Here is a 12,524-nt window from a genome sequence, read left to right as displayed (position 1 = left end):
ATTTGGCTCTAAAGTTTATAGGAAACCTGCCTTCTGAAATAGTTATCTTGATTATACTAGTCAGCATCCGCCCCGCATTAAAAGAAATATTGTAAAATGCCAAATGGTAAGAGCTGCCAAAATGCACTCTGACCTAAGCACATTCAAAATTGAACTTGGTAATTTAGTCAGTATGTTTTTAGAGAGGGGGTACCTGAAGAATTTTCTTTTAGAAATGGGAGAAAACATCTTGAATGAGTGGGGAGTAAAATATATTCCCCTAATGAGTTCTAGTGAAGACATAGTTGGGCACAAGTACCAAACACATGAAAATATCAGCCATTCTATGTTAATTAAATTTAATGGTAAAAATGATGTCTTGAAAGAGACTTTAACAAGAAATTGGACCATTTTTAGAGGTAATACAGACATTTTTGAACAAATTGGGGAAAAAACAAAATTTGTCTTTAAGACAGGTAACAATTTAAAAAACTTACTAGAGCATCCGATTAAAAGGCATGCTGCCAACAGCACTTTGGGAGAATAAAAGTGTGGTATGTGTAACTACTGCAAATACATTAATCAGGACAGTAATAGTGTTGTTGGAGCCCCCCCCACAGAGAGTTTTTCTGAGTTCAGGGAATTGCAGTACACATGGTATTGTGTATATTGCGGTGTGTAAAACCTGTAGCTTTTTTTATGTAGGGAAAATAACTAGAAGTTTACAAGAAACACATCTATAAGCATTTATATGCAGTTAAGAATGGTGACAATAATACTGCATTATTTAGACTTAGTAATGGACCTTGTCAAGGAAAAAAATAATTTTAAATTTGGTATTTTAGAAAGAATTATGAAGGATGTGAAGGGAGGTTACTGGGAAAAAAATTGAGTAGAGTGAGCTCAAATGGCAATTGAGACTAAATGCAACATCTGAGCCAGGAATAAATGACAGTACCTCTATTATGCCTGTGCTTAAAAGAAAAGCCATGTGTGTATAAAATGGGGTAATACCCTTTTAAAATGAATGTTTATGTTATCATGTGACCTTGCAGTTTAGATATTTAAGTGTTTGGTCTTTTTAATTCATGGTTCTGATGAAGTCAGTTTTGATGAAAGCGCTTAACCATCGTTTTATTTTCGTTGAATAAATGTGTTTTTATATTGGAACTCTGAGCCTTACTGGTCACACCACCTGTGGATTTGTTGTTGCAGTATAAAGTTGTATTTATGTTAGGAATATTTATTCACTGATGCTTAGTAAAACATGTGCTATGAATAGTGGCTCAATAATACTATATCCATATTTGTGTTTGGTTACCTTGTACTGTCTGTGGTATGCTTACAGACAACGAGGCTTTCCGATAGCTTCAGTAAGTGTACAATCACTAGTGGCACAGGCACTTTCTGCAAACAGTAATATAGCAGTTATCACTGAATTTCATCTTATACAGTAAAATTAGGATAGCATTGACTGCTCACTATAGAGTGTGTTTATATAGCTATTCATTCATAACAGGTCATGTTACTGTAACTACTTTTTTTCCCCAGGTTGTCTGTTTAGGCTTGTGTTACATAACATCTATTGACAATGCAGTTTAGGATGTATCTGACAGTCATCCAACATTAGTGTTTTACATATATGTTATGAGAAGTATGTTAATGTGAAGTGGATGTAGAAAGTAATGATGGTGTGGCACAATGGTGCAATATCACTGTAATGAGTTCAAATCTCATGTCCAGCTTTTACAAATATTACAAGTTATGATGTCATTCCATTTCTTATGTAATCAGACATTGTTTTTATATCACGTTTTACATGTCACATATGGGGCAAGCATTATTTCATATAATTTTATAGTGCACAGGAATGCAGAGAGGGTAAATTGACTATAAGCTGTCAATATAATCCTCTCCATATGTGAGCCCCCATGTTAATCTAACCATATACATATAACAGTCTTCTAGATGACAAACAGTTATAGTGCTGACAATTTTTTGCCACAAGAAAATTAGATTATAATAGATGCTCTGCACTAGCAGGGGCAGAGACTCCTTGGATAGACAAGGAATATCAGTTTAGAGGAATGAAGTATGGACTGATCTTATCAACATGATTAATGCTGTAGGAGGTCACAATACACCCCAGAAGGTCTGTCGCTGATGGTGTTCTGACATAATCCATTGTGCAGATAACAGGGTACACTGATATGAGAGGTCAAGGGATGACACTGATGGTAGCCCACTATTGACTCTCCCAGGAGACATAGTTTCTTGCATCCCTGCATACAGCAAGCGGGGAGAAATGTATACCTGATGTGGAACAAAAGCAGGTGTACCAGGCCGAACATGTATGTGATACTTTGCATAACATTGTTGCATATTCAGTACCTCAGTACAGTACTGCATATGCATGTATTGTTATTTCAGTGTTGCAGCAGCAGAACTGTGTCATGCACATGGGGGCACACCTGTTGACAATAATCAAAGTAAGTGTAATGACATGTTGCCTTACAACTTCAGTACATATGTAACACTACCAGCAACATGTGTAGTGTTGTGTGAATTCATTTAAACAGGTCCATCCACTTCTGCACAGCAGCAAGTCATGACACATGAGTGTCTCCATGTGCTGTTGCTGTGACCATTACCTGTTATTGCCTCTGCCTTTAATGAAATGAATGTTGCTGTTTTTCATACACAGCCTGCATTCACAACTGTGTTTGCTTTGTCTGTATTTTGCCACTGCAGGATCTGTATTACTGCAATCTCACCAAATGGGGAGGGTGCAACTGGTATTCTATTTCCTGCATGTCATGGCTGTTGCTATTATTGTTGCCCTGCATTAATACTGTGTTCTTGTACCTCTGCATAGGACAGCCACCACCAGCACCTCGGCCATGACCAGCTGGTATGTGTATATATTACCTACTGTGTTTTGTACCTCTGTTGGAATGGTACATAATGGCAAGTATGTGCTTACTAATACTGTGTTGATGCCTTTGCTTCCCTACAACAGTTGCATTTCAGCCTTCACCTCTGGCATTGGATTCCAATGAGGATATGTCAGATGTGTCTTATGTTGGTATGCCTCATATATGTCATGTGTGTTATATATGGAACATAACTGTCAATTCACTGTTACATAGGTTCCATGGGCCACACTCGGACATGACCTGCTGGTAAGTCCTTATCATCTGCAACATTGTAGTGATGTAGTTGCATCATGTGTAATAACATCCAGCATGTGATATATGCATGTTTACCTGACCTGTGTCATCTGTCTCTTCTTTTAGTGCATCCATTGCCTTCATCCTCCACGTGTCTCACCATGCTAGCATGACCCTGGCAAACAGGACACATATTTAGTGATACAGTTTGGCCTGGATGGAGACAGTCATGTGGATGAGGCTGTAATATCAGATCTGGAGTAAAACACGTCCAGCCATTCGACATTGTTGGGACATCATATTGTGGACAGGATGAGGCCTTTGGACTATAGTCCCATGTTGAGTCTGCTGCTGCTGCTGATGACACTTCCTGACCACAGAATGATACTGCTCAGCACAGTAGATGAAGGCGTGTAGCTGGTGTGCATGGGCTTGTGTCAGAGGGTGTCCACCTACTCCTACAGGCAAATTAATTTTCCAGGAGATTTCATGGATCTGACATGCATACACTTGCTTTTGCCACAGATCATGTTGCACACCAGCTGTGTGTGTTGCATGAATGACAGGAGCACAGACATGGTGAGGTCATGGCAGCACTGGCTGCTCAGAATGAAAGCATGTTATCTGTGGCATGGTTCTTTGACTCCTTGGCTATGACAATACTACAGCAATGCTTTAGTTTGAGCAGGATTCTGTGTGCCCTGACTGTGCTTAGCTAGGTGGCACATGGGATAGGTAGGTCTCCTCTCAGAAGACATGCCCTTACCTATCAAGCATTAATGTCTGTGCTGCAAAGTGCACACACATCTGCTGCTGGCCAATCCAGTTTGGGTCCAGCAGTCAAGACCAATCAACTAGCACCCATGTTCCTTCGCACAGTGTGTCTCCACATGCTGGCATCACCCCATCAGTCTCCTCTGTGGAGCAACATGGGCGAAGTGTTTCTGTACATGGTTAAGGCACCCAGAACCATGGTGTGAGTCAAGAGCATGGGTGCTGTAGACTGTGTTAGAGCTAACACTGACAGTTGATCCAATGTGTGTTTTGTAGTCTCACCACTTGGTGATGATGAATGCTGTACAGACCACTGACAATTTCATCTGTCTGTGGTAGTTGTGAAGTCTGATGCCATGGGGGTCTGTCACTTGTACTGACCTAGGTGACTCCATTCAGTACAATTTTGCCTTGCTTTATATTATTATACGTTACTTGTGATATAGTACTACCATCAGCAGATGATTTTTGGGACATGACCTTGGAAGTGATGACTGATGTCTTTTGGACACAGATGAGAGAAATGATGGGGAATTCCTTCTAGGATATAGCACGGGCTATGCAGGACTCATTCAGGGAAAAAGCCTGAGTGATTATTTGCAATATTCATCCCATCATGGTTGGCCCTCAGGACCATAAGTGCTGTCTGTGTGATGCACTTGTGTACTGCTGCCACCATGGTGTTTGCCATATAAGCAAATGGCCTGTATAGGCACACTTGTGCATGCATAGCATATTACTGTCATGCTTATGCAATACACTGTCAACCATACACTGCAGATGCCATGCAATGTTTTGCATTAAATTGCACCTGGTGCATGACACACATTATCACATTAGAAATGCATTCATCATGCTGATGTCAATGAGCTGTGGCACTTGATGCACATATTGCTCCATGTGTGAGGTGTGCTACTTCATTACATGTATGTGTATGTGTGTATTCCTATTCTTGCAGTGCAGCATATTGTTGTTATGGCAATAGACTGTGGCCCTGTATATCACAGTCATGCATTTTGTGGTTAACATGGTGCTACTGACAGAAGAGTTTAACTATATACATGTGGTGAATTGACAGCAACTCACAACCAACATTTTGCTCATAGCTGGCAAATAATATAGTGAGCTAGGTATGGTTTCTGGGTTGCAGTGTCATGTCTGTAAAACAACAGAACATGTTCTTGACCCTGTACTTTATATGACACTTATTCTGCTGTCACATTTGCATACTGGCTTTGTATGTGGCATGGACAGGCAATTATGGTGCCATGTTGTATCATGTAACTGCATCTGCTATATATGGGCAGTCTTACTTTACATAATGCATAGACTGCCCCTGTACTGTTCATTCATACACCATGGGATTTACTGATTTATATAGCAATATTAAAGTATGCCTTCTTTGGCCTTTGTTACATTTCCACATGCATTGCTTCTTTACATACGTGCCCATATTTTAACAAATGGTGTACATATAAACTGATTTATGTACATATCTCTGCACATATTATGATCAGTACAGAAACCCCATTGAACCTTGGAACTGTGAACAGTCACCGACTCCATGCTTATGTGCTGTAATGTTGTTCATAGGACTGCTCTTTCCTCAGTCATACCATGGTCAATGATTTATATATATATATATATATATATATATATATATATATATCCTCTTGCTGTTAGATGATTGCACAATACTATGTGTGTGTGTGTGTGTGTGTGTGTGTGTGTGTGTGTGTGTGTGTGTGTGTGTGTGTGTATATGTGTGTATATGTGTGTGTGATTTCTACATGGCCATGTTTATTGCCATAAGCAATACAGTCTGCCCATGTGACATACATTGACCATTTACTTAAATGTAGCTTAGGTTGACTTGAACACCACCCTGTGTGGTGTACACAAGCATTTGCAATGTGTCTCCTTACATAGTATTGTCTTGCCTTATTGTTTGCGTACATAGCTTTGTTGGCATGTCCTCCTTGATGTAGGCCCATGTTGTCCATCTCCATTCCCCCATTGTAGATGGCATATATCTTGCACATTTGCTTGGTATATGTTAAACTTCCCTTGAATTATCATCCATTATCATGTAGTTGTATTGTTAGAAAGTCAACTTGTGCCAACCCTATGGCCATTATACAGATGCATGACATACGTTCACAAGTTGCCGGCTATTGCTTGTATTAAATCCTTGTTCCTGTTATACTTGTGTGTTGTGTATTACCCAGAGTTATTTGTTGTACTTCATGTGCACAACCTGATAGAGGTTATATAGTATTAACTGTAGATTTCATAATGTATATTTTTCTATGTAATTGGTATGTGTATGTGTATTGACGTTGCTTACCGACAGGTTCCTGTTAGGCCAATAAAGGTCATACATACATGTACATTTACACCTGTGTGCTGACTCTGACATGGCATAGATCTGTGACATATGCATTCCATTAGACATCTATTTGTGTTGTGTACACCTGCTTGTGTAAGGAGCAGCCAGTTTGTTGCTTTGCTACAGTACTGTTAGTTGGCACTGTGTTTGGTTGTTTACCTTTCACATGGTTGGTCAGAGGTTCTATTCTGCCCTCTGCTCATATTCTCCAGCATTTCTTGGGCTGCATTTAGTCATCTCTGCTGGTGCTTTGCTTACAGTTGGCCTGCTGACAGACTACTTGGGGACTGGATTCTCTATCCAATGTGTACTGTAAACCCTACACCATATAGCTGCCATAGGTCATACACATCCAGGTATGACTGTCTCACAGTTTGCAATGTGTCATAACTTAATACTGCATAGGCACATATGTATTTCTGCATTTCAGCATGGCTAGTATACATACCTACCCTGTTTGTCAATTTTCTGTTGCCCATGTTGTTGAGTGTGCTGTCTGTGTACCTTTCTTTTCCTTAATGTTCATTTCTGACCTCTGTCTGTTATGTCTTGTGATATTTGTTATATGTTTATATTTATACCTGCTATTTTGCACTTCTCCTCCTCACCGCTCACCTCCTCTTTCACTGTTTTTTCCTTCTATTCTTCAAAAAAAAAAAAAAAAACCTGCCCATGCCCCGCTGACTGTCCTTCAGAGTTTCCTATTCCAACATACCTCTTGTGTGTCCCTCTTCTTCACCCATATCCCATATCTGAGTTTCTATCTCCCTATTTTCTTGGGTGTATGCATTACTTGTTTTCCCCACACGTGTCCCTCACCAATTGTTAGCTACTGTTAGCCCTGGCAAAGTGGCTGTGAATGCCCTTCACCTTTATTCATTTTTTATCAGAAATGTTATGGATTCTGTCAGATTCCATATTTTCCAGTGAGTGTATTTTATTAGTACATGACTTAAGGAGATATCCAGAGCTGTTTTTGTACATATTGGAGGAATTGCTGTAGAAATGTTATTTCTTTCAAATGTCCTCCAGCTTGCATTGGGCTTGTAGAATTTCTGTAGCTTTGTTAAAACACGTCACAGTTTATGAAAAAATGTTCATGAATTATGAAGTGGCTGTTGTTGCTAGACAGTTTGCTGCTGCTGTTGCCGCTCAGTTGTGATTTGTGTCTACATATTCCAAGTTCACTGAGACATATTTGCATAGTACAGACTTATCCACAACTTTTGCACAGATATCAGCAAAATGTACTGGATTCCATGGACTTTACTGAATCCGGCCTTATATTTAAGACACACACACACACACACACACACACACACACACACACACACACACAAATACACACACACATATATATATATGTTGAACAGAAGCAAAAGATAAGTGGTAAAGGTAAGCTGTGCTTCCAAAAACCAGTCCAATATCATAAAAATCACTAGAAGCAACAGGCCACTGCTTACTGAAGTAAAACCAACGATTTATTTCCACAACAGACAAATGGTTAGCACTTTCGTGGACCAAGCCACTTCATCAGACAATAAAATAAATCAACAAGCCCTCTTTGATACCATCCATATCAATTAAGAAGGTGCAAGGACTCCACCTACAATTAAAGTGACACAGGCAATCATGCATCTTTAAAGAAACATTTTGCACATGGTTTACCTTCACAAGATAAAACATATAAAACATGAAATATATATACACATCCATAAACATATAATATATATATATATATATATATATATATATATATATATATATATATATATATATATATATATATATATATATATATATATATATATATATAAAAGTCCATATACACATAAAATACTATTCAAGCACCTCTGCATAAGAATGACCTAGACTAATACCTATAAATAATCATTTAAGCAGATCCCTCCCTAAAAGAATAGGTTTGATGTTAATTTTGTCATTGAGACCCTTCCCTGTACTGGTGTTGAGTCTCACAATCCATTTAAGTTCTTTGGTCTCAACTTTAGTTTCATGTCTCCCCCTCTACAATTATCCATTACTTTATCAACCACCATAAAGAGAAATCTATGTGTGTCCCCAAAAGCCTTAACATGCCTCGCTAAAGCATTGGTCTCTGCCTCTCTTTCTATATCATACAAGTGCTCTCGCATTCAATTCCTAAGCCTTCTGGTTGTCATCCCAACATAGAATGACATACAGATCAAACAGTGAGCCAAATATACAATGTTGTTGCTATTACAATTAGCTGAAGGCCTAAACTTAAAAACTCTATTCATATCCAGATGTTTAAACTCCCCACTGACATCTATATGTGTACAAAAATTACATCTGTTACAGGGTAGGGTGCCACCTTTATCTATATCACAAGCCTGTACAATCCCCTGTGATACCCTAGGTCCACACAAAATTCTTTTCAAGTTCTTCTTATTTTTAAAAGTGTACTTTGGCAACTCACCTACTAACTCTTTGATGGCATCATCAGCACACAAGATGTTCCAATTCCTATGAAAAATATCTTGCAATACCTTTGTATTGCTAGAGTATGTAACAGACATCCTCATGTGTCCTCCGCTACCCCCTGCTATTCGTGGTGGCTGTTCACCATCAGAAAAATATGGCCTCCCCTCAGTGTTCCTACATTCCATAACTTCTTTCAGGGTTCCCTGGAGTTCCCTTTCAGCATAGCCCCTCTGTAAAAACCTTGTTCTTAACTCAACCAATTCATCTTCAAATTTAACTTGACTTTCTGTCAGCCTTGACGTTCTCAAACCTTGACCCCTGACAATGTTCTTAAAGATATGTTGAGGGTGCATGCTGGTTCTATGTAGGTAACTGCTTCTATAGCAGTCCTTCCTATAAATCTTGGTGTCAAACCGTCCATCTCTCCCCTGTGTTACCTTGACATCCAGGAAGTCAGTCAAACAAAATGAACTCTTCATGGTGAAATTCAAAAAACTGGTACATTCGTTCAGATGTACAAAGAAGGGTTCAAATGTCGATGCATCCCCCTCCCACAAGAGGAAGAGGTCATCTACGAACCTCCTACAAAATTTTAAATGTTTACCGTACTCACCCATTAAAAATTGCTTTTCCCAGAGGGCCGTGACAATGTTGACGTAGCCATTGGCACAGGAAGTGCCCATGGCTACGCCATCCAACTGTCTATACAAAACACCCTCATTCTTCTTTTCAATGGAAGAAAGGCTTTATATAATTAAAATGATCATATTTCCAAAAATTCTTTATGTCATACAAGCTTGTTCTTTGCCACCAGCTAAATCGCACCTAAAACAATTAAATGATTTAATGGTAAGATTCCTATGGTATCCAAAAAAACCAAGGATAGCTATGAAGTATCATCTAGATGATTGGGATATAGGTGGCATAGGTTTACCAGACATAGAAATATATTTGAATTCATCCATTATTAAAACAATATCATTATGGCTAAATACAAAATATACATCAAAATGGAAGCTAGTTCATGAGAGAATCTGGTTAAAATCAGAATTTGTAGTAGCAAATAAGTATACAGATTTCATACCAAACAATTTTATATGGCTGATGAAGGAATATATGATGATACATAAGAATAAAAATATAAGTTCCAAATACATTACTTATACATTAAAAATTTTCCAAAATCTTATTAATAGCAATCCTGATATTAAAGCATGGTCATTTTTTTTATATCCAGTAGCGTACACACAAGGTAATATAATAACATTTAATATGGAAGTAGTCAACATGCTTAAAGAAAAAGGATTAATATATTGGCATCAATTGCTAAACTCTGGAAAACCTCTGACAATAGACCAGTTTAAACAGAAATTAAATATGGAAGATAGTTCGTGGTTACATGTACACGAATTAAGACAGTATATATTAAGCAAACAAGAAACAATGCAACCATCAATAAGACAAAATGTTCCTAACCTTATAGAACATATAATATTACTAACGAATCAACCCATTACTGGAAAGGGATACTTATCATCTATTTATAAAACAAACAAAAAAATAAAAATGCATAATAATGACAAAATATGGAATTATTATAGATCTGTTAATGGACATGTGCCAAATGACAGAGATAAAAAACTAATTCTTCTCTCTCCAAAGCAGACATCACTTTCATTACATTGAAGACTTTTTACATGGCAATTCATACACAGATCTTATGTAACCCCTCATAAAATGGAACTTATGTTTAAGAAAAATATTGGCTGCTGGAGATGTGATTTATCAATAAAAGCAGACTGGCAACATATGTTCTCTGAATGCCATTTGATTAAACCATATTGGGATAAAATAAATTATTTTCTGCAAATGGTATTCAATGATAAATTCCAGATTTCCAAATCTATTATTTTTTTAATGCACCTGTACCCGACTGTGTGCCAAGAACAAAATATGTAATCTTATGGACTCTCCTAGCTATTGCAAGGAAGAACATTACATCAAACTGGAAATCCAAAGCTTCTCCAACTTTTAAGCAATTCATGAATATGGTGTCAGCAGTATCGCAATTGGAAATGAACACTATTAAAGGAAGAACTGAAAGAACTACATCATTATACGTAGCATGGCAAAAAAGTAACTGAAATACAGGAGAATAATGACTGCAGCAGATTATAATCAGGAAACAATTGTATAGAAAGTCAATAATATGTCAACAATAGACACCCTTGTAAATACTTTATTTTGGTTTTAATGTTTGATATCTGTTTAGAGGTTTTAGCCTACCTTTTTAAATAATTTGTAAATACTTCATTGTCATAAATAACCTGCATTCATGTTTTCTTGTTTTTGGAAATGAATAAAAATATTTAAAAAAAATATATAAACAGGTTATTCTCTAAAATGAGCTCCATCAATAAAGACAAAACATCAACAAATTTTCTATTATAAAAACCATCTTCCAGTAAATACTTCCTGAAGTATTCAACTCCCACTTGATTGGGGATGACAGTAAATAGGGACTGGACATCCATAGTGATAAGCATTAACCTATCCACACTCTCATACGTGCTGGTGACCGAGTATAAGTCCTTCAAAAATTGTTCTGTATCTAACAGGATGATGTGATTCCTTCTCAGTACAGGCTTTAAATGTCTTTCAACATAAATAGATAACGTCTCGGTGGACCAACCCCTCCCTGCCACAGTAGGTCTCATTGGTGGTTTTAACGGATCCTTATGAATTTTGGGGAGACCCTGTATTATTGGTATTATTGGATCTTTAACAATAAAATAGTTAAATAATCAACATCAATAATACAACATGATAGACATTCAAACAAAGCATTGTATATAAGATCAACACATCTCTGTACCTGCTGAAACTCCACTTTAGAGTAGAACTTGGTATCATCTAACATACTAAACATAGATTCCCTATAAAAAGAAGAATCCATTACCACCAGCATCCCACCTTTGTCTGCTGGTCTCATGGAGATAGTAATGTCATTCTGTAGACACTCTAAAGCTGTCCTCTCTTCTCTACTCAAGTTGTTAAAATATTTACTATGTACATTACAATCATACAAACTATAAATTTCTTTGATACACACCTTCTCAAAGGCATCTAACACTGCATTATTAGTGGGAACATACCCACTAGGTTTCTTGAAAACATTAGCCCTGGACAGATTATTGCCAGCATCCCCATATTGCAACTTTAACATTACATTTCGTGTGAAAGCTTTCAATTCTAGAATATTGTCCGTAACTGTCATTTTATTGGCTGGAATAAAAGACATACCTTTATTCAACAGTTTATTTTCAGTCTCATTTAATAACCTTTGCAAAATGTTCCAGACTAACATTTGCCCCCTTGTAGCCACATTTCCTTGATGCTCAAAGGTGGCTGCTCCTCCTCCTGCGACGCCTTCCATTTCATGCAACCACTGCTGTGCAAGCAGTCACGAAAAGGGGACTGATGGATAGGATAAGGTGCAGTCAAGTTGGTGTGTGGCAAACACTGGGATGGCCCTGTATTGAAGGATGATGTTGCCAAATCACTATGTTTACTGCATGCTCCATTAGAGCTCATTGTATTGCCAATCCCTCTCTTGGAATGTGCCATATGGTTTAATAAACCAGGAGAAGCATATGAACTGTCTTCCACTCATGTGAAGGCCCCAGCCCTCATTATGTCACTCTTCAAACCTCGAGAGGACATGGTGTCTACGTCAGACATCAAATCCG

The sequence above is a fragment of the Protopterus annectens genome, chromosome 3.part0, assembly GCF_019279795.1.
Source record: "Protopterus annectens isolate FY-2018-M chromosome 3.part0, PAN1.0, whole genome shotgun sequence".
Classification (NCBI taxonomy): Eukaryota; Metazoa; Chordata; order Ceratodontiformes; family Protopteridae; genus Protopterus; species Protopterus annectens.
The sequence above is the reverse complement of the archived record's forward strand: the minus strand, read 5'-3'. Positions refer to the sequence as shown.